Here is a 6,000-nt window from a genome sequence, read left to right as displayed (position 1 = left end):
TAAATAATGGGAAGGAAATTAAAGCTATAGTAACCAGTTTCATTTATTTGCCATTCTCATAAGTGATAGACAAAATATTTTAAAGGCCGGTCATACAAATGAAAATGTGTAGCTGGAAATGTTGTACTGAAATTAAGAAAATTTAAACCCAGTTAAGTGAGTGGAATATAATATTCTTCCATTTATTCTTTGTTGAGTAAGAAATTACAGTCAATTATTAAACAGCATCTAAGTGTTCTTAAATCCTGTGACTTCTGCCAAAAGAGGATGATTGACTGGTGAAGGTACCAAAAATCACTGTTCCGTGAAGAATCATTAATCCAATAACTATTCGAGTCTCTGTGTACTAGCCAGGGCCTGTTCTAGGTGGTGGGGATACAGCAGCGAAACAACAGACTAAAACACAACTCTCCCTGCCTACTGGGAGTTTAGATTCTTTGGAAGTCAGATAAAAATAAAAATAAGTAAAATAGTGTGGTAGAGTGTTTGGGGGGAAAATGAGGCACGGGGAAGTGAGATTTACGTGAGTAGACCTTTTCAATGTTGTCTTGAATTGGTGTAGGTCAGGAACACGAATTTTAGCCCTTGGACAAGGCAGGTTTTAGGACCCCTGAACCCAACGCAGTGGAAAATCTTAACTACAGTCTTCCCTCCATATGCGAGGGAGATTGGTTGCAGGACCACTGCCCATATCAAAGTGCACGCCTGGGCAAGCTCATTATATACAAGGCATAGAACAGTGCATCCCGCGGGTCCTCTGCATGCCCGGATTCCCAGCCGCCGATGTTAAGTCCTGTCTTCCGTTTGCGGTTGGTTGAATCTGCGGGGGCCAAACTCCTGTAGGGAGGGCGGACTGTATATTCATTGGGGGGGGGGGGATCCAAGTATCTGTGGACCCCCACAGGTCAAACTTGTGTTGTTCCAGTCAGCTGTACTCGACCTTGCCCCTAACCCATCATGTGTTCTTGGGTAAATTGCTTTCTATTTTCCAATTTTCACATTTATAAAATAAATAGATCAAAACAGTAGCCGTCTTTATTGCTCATCTGCCACTGCCATTTAGCTGACACCGTCACTACATTAGCTCTTTCACTCACAACCACCCCACTGGGCAGGAGCACGCTGAGTCTGAGGACGCGCACCTCGTACCGGTATTGGCCGGGTCCCGGTATGTCGGACCGGGTGCTGGCCCTTACCGTTGGGTGGTGCCTCTCCCTGTGCGGGCTCCATGGGCTCTTCCAGCCTGTGAACTTGGGATCATGATAAGGGTCGTGTCGCAGGGAGGCCCGCCTTCCCTGTCCCACAGCAGCGCGACAACGCGGGGACACCTGCGCTCCTGCGGCGCCGGCTCACGGCTGCTGGGCGCCGGCGGCTGCCCGGGCCGCGGGGGAGGGGCGGGGGTACGGGGTGGGGGAGGGGCGGGGCGACTACCACTCCCAGCATTCCTTGGGCGCCTCCCTTCCCCGCGGAGGTCGCGGTCACGTGAGCAGGGACGGGCGACATTCTCTTCGGCCACGTCCGAGGGTGCAGCCGGGTTTCGTGGACCAGGGCACCGGCAGGGCTCCCCTGGGACTGACCGAGGACGATTTAAACTGCGCTGGAACTTGTAAGTAAATAAAGTGTGTGTACAACTTTTCCACGTTTCAATATCTGATCTGATGTCCTTTCGAAAGATCTTTCGGAAGCGAGTCCTCCCCACCCCCACCTGCCTACCGCAAAAACCCTACGACGAAGCAGGTAGCGGCTCTTCTTGTTTCGGAGTCTGAAAGACGGGCAGCAGCCCCGTAAATACTAAGTAGGGTAAGGTGGGGGTGCGGGTTGGGTTTGGGCTCTGAGGCGAGCGGCGCTCCTCAGCGCACCCCGGCAGCCTACCTGTGCGGGGCGGGGCGGGGCGGGGCGGTTACTCCCTTTCCTTCCGCGTCCAGCGGGACCCCGTCCTTGGCCGCCTTCATCCTTCTTAGGTAGGAGCCTCCACGCACCTTTTTGTCACCTTAAAGGTGCCAACGAGGGCAGAGTTTGAAGTTTCAGCAAGACCCCGCGGGGCCCATTTTGCCCGCACGTCGCGCGTGGCTTCGGGCCGCGCGTCCCCCGGCGAGAAGCGGACCCCGCGCCGCCTCCAAGCGCCGGGCGGAGTCGCTGGGCCTTCGGCGCCCCCCAGAGACCCGTTACCTTAACCGGAGTCCACTTACTGGTTTTTGTTTCAGTTTCACTCGCCTTTAGGTTGTAAAACGTTTTATTCTGGATCTGTAGGAAAGATCTTCCCCTTGTCACTTTTTTTTTTTTTTTAAGAATTAGGGCTAAGGACGGTTCAGCGCACGATGAGTATACAAATGGCCAGTGGAGAATCGTTTAATTTAAAAAGGAGACTTTATGGTGGAGGAACTAAAAATGTTCTTGGAAGTGCGTGCGTGCCCCGGAGCGGTTTGAAAGCCCGACGGGGGCTGTGGAAGCCTCGAGAGCCTCTCCTGGGTAATGCGCACCAGGCCCGGGCAGAGTCCGCGGCTCGGTGATCGGCTCGGCCGCCGGTTGTCCCGAAGCCTTGAGTGACTCATTGAAGCGCTCTTTCACTTCTTTTCCCTCCGAGGGTAGAGGCCATAATGCTGGGCTGAGAGCTGCTTTGATTCACAAATAAAGTAACGTAAGCATTTAGTAAATTATTTGAGGATCCTAGGGTATTTTAATAATGTCTTGGGTCTTGTATCTATAATTTATTTTTGCCTGGGAGGTCATTTTAAGCTGCATTCCTTGGAAATCCCAGTTTCTCTGAAGCGGCACTCGAGCTTTCTGAAGGAAAGTGTGCTCGGAGAAGCCGTGACTCCTTTGGTTGTCATTGTTCATTCAGAACTTTAATTGTTAAAACTTTATTAATCTTCTACATCTCATGGCTACTCCTGTGTCCCACGAGATAATTCAATGTCACGACTATTATACTTTATCCTTACTTTTGCTCGGCACATCCAGCATTTGTGAATAATAAAGAAGAATGCCCTCAACATCGGTGAACAGGCGTAGACTTTGGGGTCAGACCTGAGCTGAATTCCTGTCTACTAACGTGATCACTGAGTCCATTTCCTCTGTAAAGTGGGGATTCATAGGGTTATTCAGAGTATTGAATGGGATCACTTTAGACCCAATAAATGGGAACTGTTATTACTAATCGGGCTACTTTCCTCTCTACTAACATTAAAGGAGCTGTTGACCCATGATTTTGATCAAAGTAAAAAGGAATAAAAGTCACCCATAATCCCACTCAATAAATCAATCCCACTCAATAAATCAAATTGTTTTAATGTTTTGTCCTCTGCTTTAATCATTGGCCATAGGTATACGTGATGTGAATGTCATAACATTTAAAACATTGGTTTGTTGACTTCTGAGGGTTTTCTTTTTATTATGTAAATAAAGCTCTCTGGCCTAGTCTTTATTCTGATCCACTAGTAAAGATACAGCAGGACTTTCCCTTAGCACAATTTCCCTTGCTTCCCCATTCCCCAAAATGAAACCTCTGGTTGTTTTTTAATACGGTAAATAATAATAGAGTGTTTGAGAACTTCTTTTGTGCTCCATAGTGGTAAGTGCTGCGCATTCTCTCTTTAAGCTTCACAGTGCCTCTTTCACCTAGGTGGTGTTATTCCATTTTGTGGTTAAGAAAACCAAGGCATGGAGAAGAGCAGCAGGTCACGTGCTGGAGCAGGTTGTTTAGGCCCAGGCAGTCTGGCTCCAGAGGACAGCCCTGCAAGGAGTTTATATTTATACATTCACTATGTGGCGAGTAGGCCAAACATACAGGCAGGAGTTGACTGGGGCTTACAACTTCTTTGTATAAAAGTAACAGTATTTGTACTTTATAATTACTACTGTGACCACCACATTTAAAAACATTTTTTTATAGGAAAATAAGAATAGGGAAGCATTTAGTACCTTAACAAATGAAGCATTCACCTATAGTTTTATTAGATGTGGCAGTAAAAATATGATTTATACCCGTCATTAAGACTAATTTTTCCCTTTTTTTATTAGAGATAAACATAGTGCCAAAGAAACCTAACTTTTCTTCTTTAAAGCAGTGTTTCTTAAATCATCTGGTGAACCTGTTAAAACACAAACTCCTACATCAGACCTTCCAGGATTCTGGTCTAGTAGGTCTGGGGTAGGGCCCAAGAATTTGCATTTCAAACAGGCTTCCAAGGGATGTTAATGATTTCCAGCTAATGAGTTTAGTAAAGAAGCAAATATTAATGCTGGTTGTCCAAATTGTTGGCCTGATAGTAAAAGCAGGAGCACCCAGCTCTTAGTTCTTCTTGTTGTTGTTAATCCTCACCTGAGGATATGTTTTCCGTTGATTTTTTTTTTTAGATTTTTAGAGAACGTGGAAGGGAGGAAGGGAGGTGGGGAGAGAGAGAGAAACATAGATGTGAGAGATACATCATTTGGTTGCCTCCCACACATGCCACAGGGCTGGGGATATAACTGCAACCCAGCCATGTGCCCTTGACCAGGAATCAAGCCTGAGACCCTTCTGTGTGTGGGCTGACTCTCTAACCACTGGGCCACACCCGCCAGCTCTTGGTTTTTAAACACTATCCTTCTATGAAAAGAACCAGGATTTTTTGGAATAGTTGATCCCAGGGCTCGGACAGGGAAAATACAAAATCAGACTGGAATACCTGACTGTGCTTGAAATTAAGCTAATGCTCAAAGAAATTTGAGGGCTGTTGAAAGGACTCAGGAGCCAGCTTGAAGGAGCTCCTCATGGCCAAAGTTGGAACAATTTGAGCAACAAAATGAAAATTATAGTACTGGATTTTAATACAGAGAATAAAGTAAGTATCCATGAGTTCATATTAACCTAGTTGATTAAATAAATAGGAGAGAAGGGACAACCCTTTTTTATAGAAGAATTCCAATGAATAAACATGGGAAGCATGAAAAAGAAATTCACCAGTACGCAAACCATACTGTAGTAATGGCCTGTGATGCTAGTGGGTGGAAGTTGGAGGAAAATCTGGATACCTGCGTAGTCTCAAAATATCTCCCCAAAGATAATTAGCTTCAAAGGAAAAATGTAACAATATTGGAGATACAATGTTTACCAGCTGATTGAGGTTAACAGTGAACATTAGGAACCCAGTGACAAGATGCAGTTAGTACACATTACCATTTCTGTGCTGTTGTCAAAAATGCATAAACCCTTTTTCTAATCATGAAGAAACATTATACAAACCCAAATTGAGGGATATTCTACAAAATAACTGACCAGTACTTTAAAAAGTGTCAAGGTCACGAACATCAGGGAAGGTCACAGTAGACAGGTAAAAACCAAAGTCATTGCATACTCAGGAGAATTAACAACTAAATGGAATGTGGGATCCTGGATTGGACTCTGGAACAAAAAAAGGACAGTAGTGGAGAAACTGGTGAAATTTGATCAATCTGTAGTTTAGTTAATTATACCATTGTACCAGTGTAATCATAAACATTGTACCAATGTTAATTTCTTGTTTTTAATAATTGTACTTTAATTTTATGAAATGTTGACTTTAGGAGAAACTGGATAAAGGTATAAGGGAACTCTGCTCTATTTTTGCAACTTTTAAAATTACTGTCATGCACCACTTAATGACACAGATGTGTTCTGAGAAATACTTCATTAGGCGATTTTGTTGTCTTAATATCATGAAGTGCACTTACACGAACCTAGATGGTATAGTCTACTGCACACCTAGGCTACATGGTTGGTATAGCCTATTGCTTCTAGGCTTCAAGCCCGTATAATGTTACTGCACAAAACAACCTGAGATTAAATCAAGCACAAGAGAAAATGATGCACTCAGGAGACTTGGTAAACACGAGATGTTTTACAGCAAACTTTATAAGTAGAAAGAGTACATTCTAAAGATAAACAGTGTAGTACAGTAAATGCATAAACCAGTAGCATAGTATTATGTACTGTACATAAGTATCCATGCTATACTTTTATACAATTGGCAGCACAGTAGG

General features: G+C 44.6%; 1 protein-coding gene across 1 annotated transcript in view; it reads left to right on the top strand.

Annotated features, from left to right (window-relative positions):
- The first annotated feature begins 1,519 nt into the window (after positions 1–1,519).
- LOC107531046 (torsin-1A-interacting protein 2-like) overlaps positions 1,520–6,000 on the top strand; it is a 28,538-nt gene continuing 24,057 nt past the window's right edge. The window contains exon 1 of the mRNA XM_016205026.2: positions 1,520–1,606. The gene's annotated coding sequence lies outside the window, so the exon portion shown is untranslated. The remainder of the gene's footprint in view (positions 1,607–6,000) is intronic.

The sequence above is a fragment of the Miniopterus natalensis genome, chromosome 19, assembly GCF_054644295.1.
Source record: "Miniopterus natalensis isolate mMinNat1 chromosome 19, mMinNat1.hap1, whole genome shotgun sequence".
NCBI lineage: Eukaryota > Metazoa > Chordata > Mammalia > Chiroptera > Miniopteridae > Miniopterus > Miniopterus natalensis.
This window is presented reverse-complemented; position numbering and strand designations above follow the sequence as displayed.